Source organism: Strix aluco, chromosome 6 (genome assembly GCF_031877795.1).
Source record: "Strix aluco isolate bStrAlu1 chromosome 6, bStrAlu1.hap1, whole genome shotgun sequence".
In the NCBI taxonomy this organism is placed as follows: domain Eukaryota; kingdom Metazoa; phylum Chordata; class Aves; order Strigiformes; family Strigidae; genus Strix; species Strix aluco.
Window position 1 is genome coordinate 14,632,885 of NC_133936.1, and position 18,802 is coordinate 14,651,686.

General features: G+C 42.1%; 1 protein-coding gene across 2 annotated transcripts in view; it reads right to left on the reverse strand.

Annotated features, from left to right (window-relative positions):
- Positions 1-18,802, reverse strand: part of RALB (RAS like proto-oncogene B) — a 49,484-nt gene that overhangs the window by 9,715 nt on the left and 20,967 nt on the right. Inside the window, exon 1 of one of the 2 annotated variants that reach the window (XM_074828777.1) lies at positions 16,578-16,737. The exons of the other annotated variant lie outside the window; for it this stretch is intronic. The gene's annotated coding sequence lies outside the window, so the exon portion shown is untranslated. Of the gene's footprint in view, positions 1-16,577; positions 16,738-18,802 lie in introns of those variants that run through there. 2 annotated transcript variants of the gene reach the window in all.

Consider the following 18,802-nt stretch of genomic DNA (forward strand, 5'->3'; position numbering starts at 1 on the left):
CATGATCATTCCTGAATGACACTGGAACTGAGACACCACACCATGAAGTTCTTCTGGACGGAAATACAAAGCCTACAGTAGAAGTTAAGAGTACTATGCTGGAAAAGACTTCAGGATAACTGACTGCCCTAAACAAAATTAACTAGGGACTAAGGAACTGTCAACCTACAAACACACCATAGGATTGTTTAGCCCAGAAAGGACCTTTGGATGACCTCTCCCTTATAAAGCGGTTTGCTCCAAGCAATCCAGTTTGTGCCCTGTGTTTTGAGGCTGTCAATTCCATGACCAGTCTAGGCAACCTGCCCTGTGGTACACTGATGGTGAAGATTTTTCCCCCTTGCCATGACCTGATGTTCTGAAAAGCAACAAATCAACCTAAGTTCTCATTGACTACTACATACAAGAACAAACATGCCAACAATCAAGAAGTGCCCTCAGGACAGCATTTTCAAACATCTGAGCAGTACTACTTTTCCATGCTGAGTATTTTACTCACACATTTGCTACACACGTTTAGTACAGTAATGCAAATTAATAATCTTTTAAGTGTTCATTCTGGGATAAACATAGGTAAGTGAAGACAGATATTTCCTCTAGTGATTTTTCTATATTATGTTATACATCAGCTCCCTCATCCAGGACACTCCTTAGCACAGAAATGGTATGTGACAATTCCTACCTCAGAGATTCTCCCTGTACAGCACAAACACACATTTGTCTTGGGGACAGTGAATTCAACCATTACCCCAGAGACTCCAAATCAGAAGAGGATTGCAAGCTTGATTTTTAGTTCTTAGTCACTGGAGAGGCAAGGGGGTGGGGGGGTAGAAAACAGAGCTCCCTGCCAGGGGACCATGGAAAAACTGGAAGAAAATACAAGAGGTAGCATCTGAACTCCAGAAGCTGTTGCCAAAAGGCTTTCTCTGCTTATGGTCAACATGTTCTACAGATGATAAACTAGAATTCAGCTTGCTTGGACATAGACACCTAAGGTGCAAGAGCTACACATGGACTACACAATGAGATAGGTTGGGAACTTTAAGTGCTCCAGTAATAACACAGCTTGCTCTTAAGTTGTAGAGAAGTTTATTTTGTTCTAGTTCAAGAGTAGTCTGGCTTTGACAGCAGTAGATAAGCTTTCTGGAAGACAAGTGATCCTTAGCAACTTTTCAGTGTAATTGTGACTGGTTTTAACCTTTGAGTATTTCTTTAACAACCATCCTAAGGTTGTTGTAACTGCTGTGTTATCTAACACAAAGCTGATTTCAAGTTAGACATTTTTCTGGCAACACAAACTTAGTGCTGCTGCCAGTAGGCAGTCCACGGGCACTATGCAACTGCAATGAAAAGATTTACTAATGGTCAAGAGAAGATAACAACTTTCTTCTTCTGTCAATATAGGTACCATATCTTTACCTAGTCATATTAAAGGAATAGCTGCCTTTTAGGTAAAATACTGACCAACTTGATTCAGTACAAGCTCATCATAGAGGTAAGTGCAGAGAATATTTAAATCCTTCCTTCTCCATCACACCTCAACACCAGCCAGTAGAAACTGCAAGGTCAGCCTTACAGCATTACCTGACTTGTAACCAAAGTATAATATAATCCATCCAATAGCATACAAATTTACAGTTTGATTGCATCTAAAGCTTGCCCAGCTCTTAATGGCCAAGGTACTTGACCTTCCCTGCAGAGCTGTTATAAGTGCCACTTGAATCTTTTAGCGTACCAACACCACATGAACCCTCTGAATGCAGGAGTCTGCTCACAACACAACCCCTGCATTGTATGCCCTCAGTGAAATCCCAGAAGCTTCACACAAGGCATCTCTTCTTTGGTGGCAACAGAGGGAGCATGGCCCCCTGCAGCCCCAGAATAGCCAGGCAGTACAGAACAGTCAAGGCTGAAACAGTGTGGCACAGGATTTACACAGGCAGTATCAGTGCAGAAGTACCAGTGTTTACAAACAGGCTAGTAGCACTGGTTCAGAAATGGGCATGGTGAAGTTTTCACAGAAATACTCTAATAAAACAACACAAAGTCATTGGAGCCAACTGTTTGTTTACTTGCATTTCCACCTCTGAATCCCAAGAAACAGTTTACACACCATGGTTCAAAGCTCACATCTAACAGTTCCTTGAGGTTAAAAAAAACCCTCAGCTAACACAAGTGGAAGCTTTCTCCTCAGTCATCTCCGAGTAGGCAAGGATGAATTTTCATCCCATTCTGTAGATTAAACATCCTTGAGGCAGTCAAGACACTGACATTAATTCATCTGTTCATTACAGAAAAGAAAGTCTTGGGAAATCCAACGACCTCTCAAAAAAGTGGTGGTGTCTGGAATAAACTGTGATGAATGCAGCTGCTTTAAAAACATTATTCAATTCCCTTCAGTTTAAGTGAATGTAAATTTAAGGCCAAGAGTCTCAATACATCTACTGAAGAGCCCACTATGAATAAGTGTCCAGACAATTCTGTGATAAGTATTCCCTCTTCTCCCATATTGCTCTTTACTTGCTGGAAAGTAAACTATACCCAAACAACAAGATATACCCTCCTCTGACAGGAAGAGAAGCAATCCAGTCAATCTGTTTCATTTCAATCTGTCATTTTACCCTCAGGTTTAATGACACCATATTAAACTCTGTGCATTAAGTGTCAAACTGTAAAAAAGCCTTCTGAAAGATTTTGGGGGGTGTTGAGGGGTGTTCTTCTGGTTACAGTTCACCCTGCTTCAAAATAAAGTGCTAGACAGAGCCTAGGTCAGAGCATAAACTTTCAGGCAGTCTTTCATCTTTAAGAAATTAAAAGTAATTACTTGCTTCATCTACTTTAAAAGATAAAGATTAAGCCATTGACTTGATAACTCTGAATTTGTTTTATAATAGGTTACACAAAGCCATATGCACAATAGGAGCTTTGCAGTGCTAGTGAAAGATGCTCTTCAGACCAAGAAATGAAGGTTACACCAGCAGACAGGCTGGCCACATAAAGCGCAGCAAGATCTACAAATCAAACCATAGTAGTTACTAAAGAGCTGTTTTGATTTAGACTTCTGAAGATCTGTACTTGGCCGTGTCACCCTCAATAAATCTAACCCTAAGATAACCAACTATTTCAGCCTTCCCTTGTTTTACCTGTTTAGATTATAACCCCTCCAGGTTAACTAAGGCCTCCTGCTGTAGAGAGACCTGCACAGTGTTGAGGGACAAGCCAAGAGTGACACAAAACTGAGCACTTCAAGGCATTTGTTTATGAACAGCTTCATAAACTCTGAACTTAAGCATCAGTTTGCTATTTCTCCACCCTCTCCTCAGCCTAAACAGTTAAACTGCTCAGAACATTGTTAACAAACTGTATTGGCTTACCTAATGCCAAGATTCAGAGACTATTACTGAATAAGTACATGTATTTCAAACCAGATTGCACTTTTACATCCCTTTTTACTTCACCTGCATTAAGACTCCACAGTTGTACAGTCACTCAAAGAAAGGAAAAAACACTTGTCACTTTACAAGGCACCCATTTTGCTATAGCCCACACAAATACATAGAAGAAAAACATGAGAAACTTCACTAAGTCCACCTGTTTTCCAGTAAATATTCCACTATAATAAAAAATTCCAGACCCCTCCAAAGGCTTTAATTGGAATTGCTTCTAGTTCTTCCAATTCAGTTTGATATTTAAAACTGAAATAAAGCTCTGCGCTCAAAATTGCTGAGATCAGTCCTTGTTCTCTCACTCTGCAGCTGATATCTTTGGACATTTCTTTTCATTGCTATCCTGCCGCTGAAAGCAGCCATTCTTTGGATTTTAAAACAGGATTCTAGAAACCCTTAGCCCAATAGCTTGACAGAGGAGCTTTGTTAAACCCTTCAGATACCTACTCTTAAAGGAAAATCTGGGTATTCAACCTATTAAAGACTTAAGTATGATGTCATCAAAAGCAAGCACAGAAAGGACAAGGTTTTACAACAGTATTTTAGTGATCCTCATTTATCAGAATATGAGTTAGAGGCTTTGAGGTGTTTGGTTCTGTGATATGCCCACAAAAATGCAGTCATGGAAATTCCCTGGATCACAAAACTAATTAACAATCTCAATGAGCTATGAACTGTAAGAGCTCCTCAGCTGTTCTGAGGTTATCCAGAAAATATTTAAGTACTGAAACTCCATTAGCTTTCAATGGACTGTAAATGCTCCAACTGGTAATTCAGCTACAAAAAAAACAGTTCATTTGAGATTAAGTGGCATATTTAATGCTACTGAAAACTTTAGGATATGCAGACTAAAAATAAAAATGCTAGTCTCCTTTTGCTGTGCTAATATCTTACCTCTGGGCATGTCTCCAGTTATTGTCTTTCAAGCTAAACAGATATTATGATGTGTTTGGCTGAAGTTCCTCCATGGGATATTCTTGTACCCTTCCCCACGTACTGCTGGGTGTTTCTACCTTCTCAGTTGTAGTTATATATTTTTCTTGGCCATACTTAATCAGATCAAGGAATTAATTCAGCTCAAGTTGCCTTGGGGAGCAGGTTGGGGTGGTAGTTTCACAGCCCCCATTTATATCACCCAGCGCTGCTATCACCATCCTCCCTCCCTTGCCCCTGACTGTTCAAGACCATCTCCTCCTGCAGGAAAGCCATTCACTGGGGCTGATGGCTGTCACTCACATAAGCAAGGCCACATGCCTCAGTGCCAGGGCTGTCCTGAGGGAAGAAAATCAGTTTGTACAACAGAGGCCAAAGAAGGTGAAACTGTAGCAGCCAAAAAGTTACTTGTATTACTGCAAAACCAGGGAAGTTCCCCGATCCTGTTCACACTATGCTACTTAGACAAGCATGCTGGTGCAGCCAACACCCCGCTGCAGTGTCCAGGCTGAGCACTGGAGTGAAACCCAAGCCTGGAAATTCCTCTTTGTAATCAGGCATTTTCTCTCTCTGTGCAAGATCTATTAGTAGACTTGCAGTTGCAAAGATAAGGGCACTGGACAGTAAACTAGAAATGGATTTGGAAAACTTAATACTTTATAACATCAGGAGAAAAGTAAGAATTTAGGGCAAGGAACTACCTTACTCTGATTGTATGAAGGATATATCTTTACGAACTGAAGCCTTGTTGGAAGAAGCAGCAACAGCCATACCCCTAAATGTTACAGGAAAAACTGCAGAATATGTCATTCACTTGATACACTGCAAGTTACAAGCCTACATTATACTAGTTTAAATCAATTAGAATTAGTTACTAATCCCAACCAAAACACAAATGTATGTACATTTAAAGACATTGTCACAGCTACTCTCTAGCAGCAGCTGTACGTGCACTGCTAGTTAACAAACACAAGAAGTAAATCCAAGACAAGTAAGTTCGCGATGTTGCATCAGTTTAAGGTTAAACCAGAACCTAAAGCCAGACCATGATTATTCACTCATCTCCTTCAAGGCTGAGGAAAGGATGAGTACAGATTGAGGAACAGTTTTAATTCAGGAATTGTATTTCATCCAATTGATCTGATTGGAGCATTAGCTTCCAGAAGAAGAAAGACTGCAGCCTGTACAATGAACTTGTACTGCAGGAATGTTCCTAAGACTTGCTCATTTGGAGCATACCATATGCAGTATAAAAGCAGTATTTTTAATTTACTTGTGATCAGGAGTCCTCCGTGCATGCATGCATGAGAAAGCAAGCATTCCACACTGGTACCCAGAAATCACACTAAAATATTCTAACACTATCAATACCATCAGACATCCAGTCTGGATGACAGCCAGTCAAGATTAAGAATCCCTACTAGTGATCCTAAATCTTCACACCATATTTTACTTTTCGCTATTCCATGCATTTCCATGCAAAGTCATCTTCAGCTCTTCACTTGATATTATTAAACAATTTTCATCTAAGTGATCTTTAGAAGAGTGGACTTACTATACAAAGACTTCCAGTATTTTTCTGACACACATAGTTATGTAGAATAAGATCATGAAGAACAGGAGACTCCCAGATGCATTGCTACTTCACCAATCATTTACCCTAGCAACCTACAAAGCCTAGCACACAGGTCTTCGCAAAAGGTTATAGCTAGGTAGGACAACCCCACCTTTTAAGGCTATCTTCAGACCTGAGTCACCAGAATAGTGGACTATTTTAACTATGAAATACCTGCATATACTCAGCACGTTCCCCTCCCCCCCATCCTTGCCAAGCACAGCCCAGCTTTGCTTATGAGTTTTTAGAGTGATGCATCATTATAACTTAGAAAGCAAACTGGACAGCAGCAGGCATTTACTTACTAGATAAAATTCTTAAATGTATGCCCTTATATCATTCAGTAGAAGACCATTCTAGATGATTTATTACAAATAAATAGACAATATCTTACATGTTGGCAGTAATTGCAAGGTAATAACCTTGCTTAGAATAATCTTGATGTCCGAGAAAAATTGAAAGGAAATCCTATCCGAGCCTGCAGCAAGGTTACATATTTGAATGCAACCTTCAGAGATTTAGTCACAGGAAGGATTCAGTCTGAGCATTGGAAGAGCAGCAGTTTAAAGCAACCCTTTAAAGTCAGATCTCACACTGAACTGAAATACAGTTAAATGCATACATATCCCTGTTCCTAAGGGACTTAAATATCTGTTTGTTTGGTGTTTTTTTTTTTTTAATTCCCTTAGAGTAGAAGAAAAATAGCCAAATAACTTGTTTCTGACCAGTAGCTGAGTGAAGAAGAGAAAGGACTGCCCTTAAATAATACTTTTAAGGCACTGCAGAACCCCCCCCCCCCCCCAAAAAAAATCTCTTATATCTATGTTTGACTACAGGTTGGAATGGTCATGATATAAAGCTAATACTCTTAACAGCCAGGTAACAACTGTATCAAGAGATTATCATCATTGCATGTAGACATCCCAACACAGTACTGTTCTGCAATACCGCAGTCACATGTAGTCCATAAAGCCTTGCAAGTCATCTTAATTAGAGCTTGAATACAGACACCAGAATGCAAGCCTTATTTCTGCTGCTTCATTCTAATCTTTGGGCATCTTTACACAGTTCTGTATAAAATGCCCACTTCATTACAATTATTTTATTTTTGTCACAGGTGCAGAGTGTTTAGGTAGGCATCTCCATTTCCCAGCCCAATAAAGCAGTGCCTATCTTTCCCCTTAGCCTTTATAAATACAAAGGGAGGAATCATGGAAGGCAGCATTAAAGAGATTATAATAAGAGAATGGAGTTACACAAAACCCCTTCCAATTCACTACCAAGCTAAGACTATGCTATGATACCAAATTGATTCCTGCTTAAAGAAGACATTTTATTTCAAAATCGAGCCCAGTAAGTAGAAATGCAGCTACTTGGTTGTGCAGTAATGCATCTGTACAACTGCAATCCGCTAGTAACCTATGTAAATGGTTCTAAGTAGATAGATGACACTTATCCAAGTATATTTGTACTAAATTCATGTATCCTGAATGCATACAAAGCATTGGAAATACCTGCAAGAACAGAAGCTAACGGTTGTCTCCACAGCTGTTCCACTTTGTCTACTGAACCATACTGTTCACAAGGTCAACTCCTCTAGGATATGATGCATGAAAATAGTCTACAGAGTGCTGTACCCTTGCAGTCATTAGGTGAGTCATCTCTACCCAGACTTCCTCATGGAGGAAGGAGATAAACTGGCAGTTTCCCCTGCAGGATTCCTTATAGATCGTAATGAGGATCAGAAAAAAAGACACACAATGTAATGGTGGGAGAACTGCCAATACTCCAGCATGCATCAACCTTCCAGGGAGAGTACCATAAAAATCTGTGTTAACAATTCAACTGTAACATTGCTCAGTTTGTATTCATGCTGCTACAATGTCAGAAAATGAAACTTATGACTCTACCAAGACACAGGGAGACTTAACGTGATACTGTGCCTCTGTGCCTTCAGGAGATCATCACTATTTGAAAGCTTGAATTTCTATCCTGGATGCAGTGTCAGCACCAGTGACACTGACAAACACATGAGGAACAGACAACAGCAACAAGCCAGAGAGATCTAGAATTATCCCTCCTGATATGTACCCAAGCAGTTTGGTCCCCACAACATGGCCAATGAGAACAGTCACCCTCTTAGAGTAACAAAGGACTTGCACAACAGGCATTTTTGAGGATTAAGAGGCTACCACACTTGAGAACCTTTGTAAAACAGCTTAAAGCACTGTTTATAGATTACTCTGTCTTTTAGAGCTGTGTTACTCCATTCACTTTTGCACTCTGAACCAAAGTGAAAGCGTCCTTTTAAGTCCACTGAAACTGTGCAGCAACAGGGGCCATGTTTAATAGGTTTCTTACCTGTTCTGGTCTTTAAAGGCTTTTGACATGGTTTTCTACAGATGGTGTGCACCTTCGAAATTAACAGCATGGTAGAATTGCAGTTTTAATGTTATACCTGTCCTTTTAGATTCTAATAGTAGCCTTGCATCCTGTTTGTTTCATTGGGTGCAACCCTGCAGCTCTGCCACATTACTGTAGCATCCTGTCAAACAGGTGTCTATCCCACGTCAACAGTGACAAACTGGATAAGCACAAAACATGCTGCTTCCCTTCCCTAACTAGTAGCATCACATCTCTTCACCAGAAGAAACAGCAGGTGCATCAGGCTCACAACCATTACACACCCCTGCAATGGGGGCATGCAGCATCACCCTGAAGTGGAGTATCTCCCAAGAGGTGAGGTACCTCAGGGAAGGTGTCAGTCCACCACAATCCCCTGAACTCTAGCACTAAAGGTTTAATATTTAGATAAAGGTAGTTACAGGTCAATGCAATACAGTTATTAAAGTTGCCTCACTGTTTCACAGATAGCACAGAGTATCAGTTATAGAGTTGTATGGGGAAAAAAAAAAGAAGCCACCATCCACCATTACTTAGCGCAGAGCAACTAGCAGATTGTACATAGCACCAAGCAGAATATACTCTATTTCAACAAGGTAGTGTTACTTGAAGTGGAAGTCATAGGACACTAGTGCCATTACAGCTAAAAACACTTCTTCAGTAGGGAGATATATAGCCAAGTACTAGACCTCTCCAAGTACTTTCAGGAAGCCTCCAGGTCCAGTATTAAATCCCAGAAGACACACTGCAGACAGACTATAGAAGAGAAGGATCTACCACACTGCTCTTATTCTAGAAAGAGCTTGCTAGGAAACATGGTAGAAGTCTTCTACAAGCACAAAGACTGAGTTAATACCATTAATCAGTAATACTATGCTAAGATTGTCACTGTGGTGGTAACCATCTAGTTGCCCAATTACTTCGGGTGAATTATGACACCATTTCTCAAGCTAGTCAACTAGGCTCATACAAGAAAAATGACAGTCAAGCAACAGTAGTACAACAGCCTCACTTCCATTCACTTAAAAGGCATATTTCAACTATGCTTCCTTTGAAAGCCCATCCATGCAGAAGAATGATCATCTTTGATACACAGTATATACCAAGTCCATCAAACCACTACTAAAAGATAATGACATGCTACTGATTTTTAATCAGATCTCTGGGAATATAAGAAATACAACATACAAATCAAATATCTCAACATCACAATGTCTTAAGTGGCACACGAGTTCAAAATAACCCAAGATTCAAATTCTGTGTCAGTACAAGGTTGCAGTTACTTCAGTGGATAACCTGCAGCTGTATAATCCACAAGGAAGTTGCCACTAACACAGATCTAGCAAATTCCAACAAATACCAGTTAGCCATAAGCATGCCACAGAGTTGCAGGATTTAATTCTTCAGCTCTCATGAAGTGTTACCCAGCTAAATTTCCTCCCCACAACCCATCCTGATCCTTGATCTGACAGAGCTAGCCCACTGGTCTTGAAAATATGGCACATGACACTGCAGGCAGACAGGCCATGAGTTGCTACCACTGCTCCCCCAGGAGATGGAACTCGCTAGATCATGTTGCCTTCAGTTTCCCCAGTGAACTGGATGCCTGGGATAAGTTAGAAGACCAAACACTATTTAGTTTGGTTAGGTAGTACCAGCAGAAGCAACTGTCTCTGCCCATACAATTACATTCCTTAATCCTAAACTGAAGTTAGTGTCTCATGTCCAGATCTCCATGTGGGGAAATGTAAGCCACTGTTGTGCTCACATTTGATGGAGGTAGGCAAGTAATAAGTCCCTACTCTTAACCAGAGTCCTGCCTCCCCAGGGGCACTGGGGAATCGCCTCCCTGTAGCCTCTGAAAGTGCTTCCACTATTTTAAGCACTTACCTGAAGTGTTCACAGGTGTATACCATGAGTCACTAAGCTCCCTCAATCAGGCACACCACACAAGTGCCAAGCACTGAACCTTTTCCCCATCTTTCAATTAATGTACTTGCATCACATAAAGCAACAATAGTAACATTTGGTACTTCAGATAATTTGTACTAGTTAGCCATCATTCAGATGCTGTGTTAAATAGCCTTTAAACAGATTTCTTCACTCCAGTTTCCCCAACCAGGAAGAGTGAATACCATACCAAGGTATTCTGCACATACAAGCAGCTACCTTTCTCTGGACTAAGAACAGATGTTTTCAATAACAAAAAGGCATGTAGTTTTCCAGTCTACTGTATTCATATACTTTATATCAAAGCCAAAAGCAGTATTTATCTTTAAATGGAAACTGGATTATTACACCAGTACAGGGGTCACATGCAATTCCAGTATCCTTTCTGTTAAGTGTTAAGTTAGTAAAACTAAAAAGCTGTGGAGAGTTTTCCTTACGGTAGAAGGGTTATCCTTTGGTCTCCCTCATGGGGAATGCTCTGCCTACCACTGCAACAGCATTTACAGCCAAACATGTGCTCTCCAACCACAGAGCCTCCAGAGTGCTGGAGAAGGAAAAGTGGCACCATATAACACACTCGTTGATAGCCCTGGTTTTGGGTGGCAGAATTAACTCAGAACCACTTGACTTCCCCACAGACAAATTAGGACACATTTAGTTCAGGACACTTCCCTTTATAACCTAGCAAGTGACAGGTCACATGAAAATACAGAACCAATGCAGAATATAAACTATATATTTACCCTTGTGTGCTCTTTTGATACATTTCCTCTCTCCACAGAGCACATCACCAAAATAAAAAACTACTGTTCTGATACACAGCCAGCTTCTCATAGCTCTCATGCTTTTCTTGGAAAATCAGCACAACAGGGTGCATGCGGCACAGGGAACAAACAGGAGATGTTGGGGGACTGTGTGCAGCTGCAGGGGTCATAACCTCACTGGGGTCACAGAGGTGAGCAGGGATAGCTCTCATAGTTACAGTGCTGCAGCAGATGGCTACAGGCTCTTTAGGACAGACAGGCCAGGAAGGCAAGGAGGAGAGTTGCCCTTCCCATGAGAAAAAGCAGGAACACATGAAGCTTTACCTAGGGATGGATGATGGGCCAGTTTACAAGTCAGGATTAGCAGTCAGTAGGAGGGCTGGACTAGACAGTCTCCAGAAGCAACTCTATTATTCAAGTCTGTGCCCCAGCATCACAGTTGCTACAAATCTTATTTGTGGGGAGCCTTTGGAAGTGGAAGGTCCATTTGACAACTTGCACAAGTGGTACAGCAGAGCTAGTAAACTTACAGCAAGTCCTTCATGACTAACACTTAATTAGAAACCTTAACTAATATTTATTTACAAGAGTATAACAGAAGGCATGCTCATCAGATAACTGCTATTAGAAGACAGTTGTGAATACTTAAGAAAAGAAGTGGGACAAGATCACTGCTTGATCCCTGTTTTACAAACTAAATGAAGATGAAGATGTACAGTATCACCACTGGTCAGTCTACTTATGTCTAATAATTTTTTAATTAGTTTCCTTTCATTAAAGCTTCAGAACAGATTCAACCATAAATCCTACTGTGATTTTGGTTTGCCTTAAGACAAACCTAAAAGTCAATTCACAATAAGCTTGCAGAATTGTTTAAAAAAGTTAAAGTGCTTCCTAAAATGTGTATTGAAAATGAGAAAGTAGAATGAGAAATAGCATCAGTTTCCAGCACACATTCCTGTCTTTTGAAAGAACATTTCTTTAAATTGCTTGGCTAGCCTATTTTATGACACAGTAGATAAAAGCAGAAGGCTGCCATAAAAGTCAGTCAGTGAGACTTCTTGGTGACTACACTAATGAGAATTCCTTACCTACCTAAAATGGGATCTCACAGTAAGCCAGGAACACTAAATAGCAGAAGAGTACCATCATGGGGAGGAGTTCCTTACCACAGCAGCAGTTTAGTGGAAAGGCTGTATCAGAGATCACTAGATACTTTAGAATTAATTCATTCTAATCAGGTAACAGCTCCCCCAGTTAGCAAAATCACCTCCTTCCTGGAAAGCTGAGGCAACTGGCCTGCAGCTTGATCTAAAAAGACTTCACTTGTTAAATGTCTGCTTTAGAGTGGTGCCCAAGACCGTGCCCTGCTGAGCACCTTTATAAACCAACTCCTTTAAAAAAGGAAAGCCACTTTAGTTAGTGTTCTCCCACATGGAGTCCAGAGTTCAGGTAGTTCCTACAATTAAAGTGTTTTGTCATGTTTTGAGTATAACCCTGTAATGCAGTACTCTAAGAGTCTGATTTGTAAGGTGATATTTTTGTTAAACCTGTGATTTAAGCCACTAGCTTATAAAAAAACCTGTCATCAATATTAAATCTAAATTGGAAACATTTTTTAACACGTCCATCTACATGAACAAAACCATGCCCTAAACTGGGGCTAAGTTTAGGTCTCCAGTACTCTTCCAGAGATCTTTTTCACTAAAGATACATACAGAAAGAGCTAGAAACCAGAGAAATCACAGCACCTGCATAACTCAGCATGTTCTCAGCTTTCCAGTTCTACTCTTTGACTTCAGATTAGTTCTGCCACATTCCAAATTTAAGAAGAACATACTAAAAACTCCAATTTCAGGCCACTAAAAGTGCAATGAAACATTTCATACTAATCACATCAACTGACAGCAACACTTTCACAAAGTGACAGTTGACAGGATTAAGGCTTTAACAAATACTTATAACCCCAGGACCAATTTTTCAGTCTTTGAGTTGTGATCCTGAAAAGATTCCTAGTCAGGACTGCATTTCCATTAAGTCTCATATTCCTGTAATCAACCATCATTTGCTCCTTTCTCAACCACTTCAGCAAGCATTGGGAAGGCTAGGGGCTCAGGGTCCCACAGAAAACAGTTGAAAGTGACTGTTCAAAGCAAGCACTTACTTAGGCTGCTGTGTAAGTAGCTACTTGAATCTTTATGGTGACATTCTCACATTACATGACTTCATGACTCTCATTTTGACAGGTCTTGAAAAACACATTTGCACATCTCAAGCACAAAAGACAAAACAGATCCTCTAATAGTACTATTAAAGCAGTATTTGGAAGAACATGAGACAAAGCATGAGTTATATAGGCTTATCTTGTTCAAATGACAAGACAACTTGATATTTCTAGGGCAGGCATAGATGAAAGTTGCTTAGTCCTGTTTAATGGGCTAAAAGGAGCTACCAACAAAATAGCTGCCAAAGAGCAATCATTAACAAGTACTTTCAAAATATCTGCTCCATAGCCTCTTATCAAGAGGCAGGTATCAGTTGCATCATAAAACAAAAGCTGCAAAATTGGTTATTACCACCAGCAGAGTGAAGTGCCAGGATTTGCTGACCTTGCCGCTCCGTGCAATAGTGGGTAACAAGCAGTGGAACCTTATGACTACTGCTCTATGGTGGTGCAGAATAGTTACCATAGACATGGGGGTGGAAGATGGATGAAGACAAAAACCTTCAGTTCTTTACATTTTCTATCAGAAGGATGGTACTTCCAAATCAAAACAGAAAGAGTTTGAGAATATAGTTGCTATCTAACCTGACTGATAATTAGGATCAGCACCTTTCATAAGTCAATTATGCAAAAGTCACTTGAAGTCAGGGACACAGGCTGTGAAAAGCAGCAAGCACCCACCTTCTGTGGCCTTCCCAGCCACTGCCTTTTACTCAAACCCCTGGAGGACACTACTCCCATCCTGACTTGTTTGCTTCAGACGCAAGACACCTACAGACCTTAGGCACTCTTTTTTTATCTTGAGACCACTATGCCCTTGCACTCCCGTGAGTGCTTAGTGCCTCCACAGCTGTCATGAGAAACAGGCTCCTTCAGTACCTCTGCTAAGAGAGGCCATTAATTCAGATGAATTCATTGTGTAATAGAAAGCAATTCACTTAATCAGTCACATGGAGTTTGAATCTAGTTAATAAGAAATTATCAAATTAAAGTGCCAGTATCCACTGCATGGAAAGCAAACAGAGTTTACAAAGCAACAGGACAAGAACAAACCACAAGCTAGATTCCCAAATCATTATGTTAGGGCTTGTTCTGCAACATCACTTAACCGCTTCTGCTCTGCTCACAGGACAGTTCTGTTGCTTGTGAAGCCTGGACCCCAATGCTTCCCAGAGAAGCAAGCCATTTTATCCAGCATTTGGTCAAATAACAGTTGGTGCTTAATCAGTTAAGTCACAGCTGAAAAAACTTCAAGCCTTAAAGAGGCTTTAGATCACAGAAACTACATATCATCCAGGATTTCAGTGTACACATCCCAGTTGTCTAGGTAGTGTCCCATCATTACTGCCTTGATTTGACCAAAATGCCTCAACTGCTCTTCTATCCAGATATCCAGTACCACTGCACTGACAATTAGAGACAAGTTTGAGAGTTTTAAAGGGTGACTGAGAAAGGGTATTGTCTGGTCAAATTAAGCTTTCTGTTAAGAGTTTTTGTAAAGCATTCCAGCTAAATCTTTAAACTAGATATTCTTCTGCAGCATATACATAACACCAGTGAAAATAGGTCAGCTTCACTTTTCTCCAGGCACACAAAACAGAATTAAGTTGGCCTACTCCATAAGAGGTGTACAACAAACAATTTGCTACTAAAAAACTAATATAGTAAACTCATTTACAGGAGTAGTCTGAAAGCTTCTCTATTCCTTAAATAAAATATTTAATACAGGAAGTAAATGCAAAAACTTTTACCATGGTAAATTGATATCATCTGATCATAAGCAAAAATCTAAGTTCAGTATACAGGGTCCAGAAGTGATTAAAGTAGTATATAAAACTTTTAACAAATTTGCTATAAGTGAATAAGCTGTAAAGATGCTATTGCTAAGTAAGATTGAGCTCTTGCTACTAAATTCTCTACAATAAAGCTATTTTCAGCCTTCAAGCAAATCACTTGCAAGAACCACAGGTCTGGTTCCCAGTTGTTAGTTCCTTCTCCCAGCTCTGAAACTTCAGGTTGGGGGGGAAGGGAGCAGAGTTTAAGGCATCTAATAAAAGAGCTTTTCCTGAAAATCATGGCTCTGAGGATGCCCTTGAACAGATAGGCACTTCCCTCCCCCTCACAAGGGCAAGAAGGATCTCAGAACTATAGAAGTAATGTTTGGACAGTTAAACAAACAAAAAGCTTCCCGGACTGCAGACTTAAGCTGTGAAAAAGGGGAAGGCTGGTCCTAGTGCAGGTACAGTCTCCCTGCTCCCTTTCCTCCATGAAAGCACTCAGGGTTAGTCAGGACCAAGTTTCCTGTACTAGGATCAGAATTGATTCAACAGGGCTCCAGCAGAAAGACCGAGTTAGGCCTCCACCAGCTGTTCAGGAAGCGTGACCGAGCTGCTTTGTCTCACCACCTACCTCTCCCTGCCCTTTTCCTGGTAAGGTCACGCTCAGGCACCACCTTTTTCCTCCTACAAGATCTACACCGGTAAGGCTGCAGGGAAGATAAAGAGCAGCACAGAGAGAGCCTGGCCAAATAAAACAAGATCCCTCAGAAACTTCTATTTTAGCTGAGACCGACAGCATCTCAAGTCCTCCGTTTATCTCACACAGATGAAAAGCTACGACTTGTCCCAGGGCAGCCAAGGAAAGGCAGAGAAGCCTGCAACAGAATTCACCAGAGAAACCAACACTCAAGGCCAGCTTCTCCTCACCCTTTCCTTCCCCCGAGCCCACTTGTAGATACCAGTTGCAGCAACCAGCCCCCATGACTCCACCTCAGCCCCAGCGCCACCAGGACGCAGCAGAAGCGGCCAAACCCACGACAGAGGGGCTGCAGCGCAGCGGAGCCTCACCTCCCAGCCCGGCTCCCACGCAGGCCCGAGGGACACAGGCTACACGCGAGGCATGCTTCCCCCACCCCCCAAAGCCTTCTAGGCGCCGAGGAACCGCGTCCCGGGGAAGGAGAAGCCACCGGGCTCCCCTCGCTCCACAGCCCCAGGTGGAAGAAGGGTGCCCCACACCCCCGGGTGACACCCCCACCCGCCTCCTTGCTCTGCACAGAACGGGGAAGACTGGACCGAGGGGGCTCAGCCACACCGCCCGGCCGGCGGGCCCAGGCCCGCTCAGGCCGCTGCCAGGACCCGGCGGCTCCCGCCTCCCCTCACCGAAGGAGCGGGGCCGGCACAACCGAGCTCCCCCCAACCCCGAGGGTCGCTCCGAGGCCCGCCCACCCGCCTCCTCCCTCTCACCTGGGGGCTAAGACCCGGCTCCGCGCTGCGGCTCCAGCCCGGTGCCCGGCTCCGCTTTAACCGCCGCCGCCCCCCGCGCTCTCATTGGGGTGCCGCCGGCCGCGCGCCCCCGCCGGGCACTTCCGCCCTCGTCGGCGCCGCTCCCGCCGGGCCCGGCTCCCCGCGAGCGCGCGCGCGCGCGTGCCCGCCCCGGCACCGCCTCCCTCCGCCCGCCCGGCGGTCACGTGGGGAGCTCGGGCCAATCGGCTTGGGAGGCGGGGCGGGGGGAGCCGCTGAGGCGGCGCGGCGCGGGGGGATGAGGGGGCTCTGCCCGCCGTGGGAGCAGCTGCCGGGCACGGAGGTGGTCGGTGGGGTGTGTGGCCATGGCTGTGTGTTCGGGCGGCTGAGACGCGTCCGGTCCCGCCTGGCCAAGGGAGCAGCCAAAGAGCGGCAGGAAAGGGCTGCCCGCCCTACTGCTGCCTCCCTCCGTGAGGGAAAGGGGCCCGTGGGGAGCTGCTGCAGTTGGATCCCCCAGAGTCCCGTAGAGAGCTCGGCCCATAAACGCCACAGGCTCTGTTTCGACCCAGAAGAAGTAAGGAAGGGTTCTGTCTTAAATACATCACCTGTATTGTAGTGCAAGTTCTACTGAAGGCTGCAGAAATGAATAATTATGAGATCAGAAGGCAAAGGAATGAAAATGTCCCTGCTTCTCATAATTGTCAAGGATGCCAGGTGTTTTATTAACTCATCATACTGCAATACTGTCATGTATGTGTGCAGCACAGAGTAGTTTTAACTGCTCAGGAAAAAAAAAAAAAAAAAAAAGTCTATTACTATATTTACTGCAATTCTTTCTTCAAATCTTAATCAGTCCCCAAATCCAAATTCTCTCTATCCAATTCCAATGTTACCAATCGCACAATCAGACATAGCTGTCTTGCCAGTTACAAAGGAAAACACACCTTTTCTCTCTAATTAGTTTGGTTAATTTTTCTAGCTTTAAATGTTGACGTATTTAAATTCCACACACTGAAGTTAGAGTGAATGTGTGGGTAAATTTCTTCCTTCTAGAAAAGCAGCACTTTGCATGATAACGCCCACCCTGAGAAACTATGGAAGTTACTATTACCAGTGATCTCTGGGAGTTCAGAGCCTTTGAGACAGAACTAACAAGTAGTTGTGTTAACTCTTGCATTCACATTGGGCCTCTTTGTAGCCTCCTACAGAAGAGAGAGAAATAATTATCTTCCATGTCCGTTTATTGATAGCTGGGTGAGATTGTATTTTGAAGTTGGAGAGCATAAAAAAAGCCTGTTGCTTAAAATAAATGAAAAAAAAAAGCAATCCAGTGTTATAAAAGTTGTAGATTAAACAATGGCCTATTGCCAAAACAAAATAAAATGGAGGAGGATGAGAAACTGGAAAGACATTTGCTATAATCTGTAATTTTGGCAAAAAATACCAGGAATTGGAAAAAAGAAGTTACAGAAGCAGAATAAAGTAGGTGTGTGACTCTAAGAAACAGCTGAGTACTTCAGGACTGTATAAAAAGGAAATATTGTCTAAATTCCTCCCATCTTGAAGGAAACGATGTTTTCTACATTGTTTCTAAGTAAACAGGACTGACATCATCCTTGCATCATCATCAGTTTCTCCTCCTAACTCAAACTGCAAAACACCAGATTTTAGTTAACGCCTCTGGTGAAAAAGTGACTTTCTCTTTTCAGATTTGTTTATTAGGAACAGTCCCAATTGCAGTAATTCTTCCCTTCTGCATTATAGATTGAATCAGATTAAGAACTGCATCAATATTCATCCTGCATTAGAAGCTGGCAGGCTGAGAGCTATTTACTATTTGATGCCATCCATGTAGAAAAGGAATAAGCAGGGAAAGAAACGTTGCCAAATGTGAAGGAATGTTGCTTTATAGCTAACACTTAAATTACCCAAATCTTAGTATTTCTAGAATTAGGTTTATTATGCTCACTTTTGGTTTTTTAGACAGATTTTGTGCATTTGTATGTAGTCCTAAAAAAAGAAAACCAAGTAAAAATTAATTAGAACGGTTTGCTGTTTATTCTGTAACTATATGTCTCCACAGCCATCTTTTATGCCATGCAGGAGGGACTAGGTGCTCTGATGTGACTATTCACAGAAGATAAATATTTTCAGCAAATCACATCTATGAGTTGAAACTACCAAGAATGTGGGAACCTAGGTCTTTTCAAACCTAACACAGTATTAGT